This window comes from Arachis ipaensis, chromosome B09 (genome assembly GCF_000816755.2).
Source record: "Arachis ipaensis cultivar K30076 chromosome B09, Araip1.1, whole genome shotgun sequence".
NCBI classification, from domain to species: Eukaryota; Viridiplantae; Streptophyta; class Magnoliopsida; order Fabales; family Fabaceae; genus Arachis; species Arachis ipaensis.
Window position 1 is genome coordinate 108,947,760 of NC_029793.2, and position 1,158 is coordinate 108,948,917.

A 1,158-nucleotide genomic window follows, 5' to 3' on the forward strand; every position below is an offset into this window, starting at 1 on the left:
CACATTACTAAAATTAGATCTTTTATATTTTACTTTAAGCTTTTAATTTTATTAAAAAAATTATGATTCAAAAATTTTAATTATTAAGTAAATTAATAAATTATGATAGTGTAAACATTAAATTGAGTAGATTTTTTTTTTCGTTTTCTTTCTCAGCGCTCCATCAAATTCTAGGTAGAACAATCCTCAGCGCCTCCTCCATCCACCAGAGGAATCTCTCAAAAATAAACACAGGCAGAATAGAGAAGAAAAATACAAGTATAACTATTAGAGCAGGGCAAGTAGATTAAGTGGCAGATAGTTACAGTTAAGCAATTAGGCAAGTCAAAATAATACATACTCAAACAAATCATTCAAATGCACATGATGTATGTCTGTCCTATTGGCCATGAGCTCACATGTCGGTTACTTTGCCCGAACCCGACACACTCGATAGCTAACCCGGATATCGTCTCTCTGATATGCATCCACACTCTTGGGGTATAGTACTCGTTACACTCATGAGATATAGTGCTCGCCACCCTCTTGAGATATAGTACCGCCGCATTTTTCAGGATAAAGTCCAAACTCTTGGGATTACTGTCCGCCACACTCTTGGGATATAATGCCCATCACACTCATGGGATATAGTACCTAATGCACTTTCTATAATAAAGTGCTCCTACATTCTTAAAATATATTTTTTGCCACACTTTAGGAGTATAGTGTCCAACACACTTTACAAACAGAGAGAATATAACACATTAAAAGAGAAAAAAATTATACAAAAAAAAAAGATTATACACAACTAATATACTTATCATACCATCTTTAACATACTCAAGATCAAACATATTCAAAATCACAATTTAATATATTCATCCAATCACAATTCTATTTATTTTTTTTAATTACACCATCTAATAAAAAAAAATAATAATATAAGTAATTACTCTAATATTTTAAAGACATTTGTTTTTTTTTATAAATCGTACCTAAAATAAACTAATATATAAAACACATTGGTTTTGTTGCAGGTAGAGTTGAGCAGTGAGGCGGATCTATAAAAATTTAACAGTAAGGATAAAAATATAATAAAATTTAGATATATTTATAAAAATTTAACAATAAAGATAAAAATATAATAAAATTTAGGTATACATATATGTTTTTGGCCAA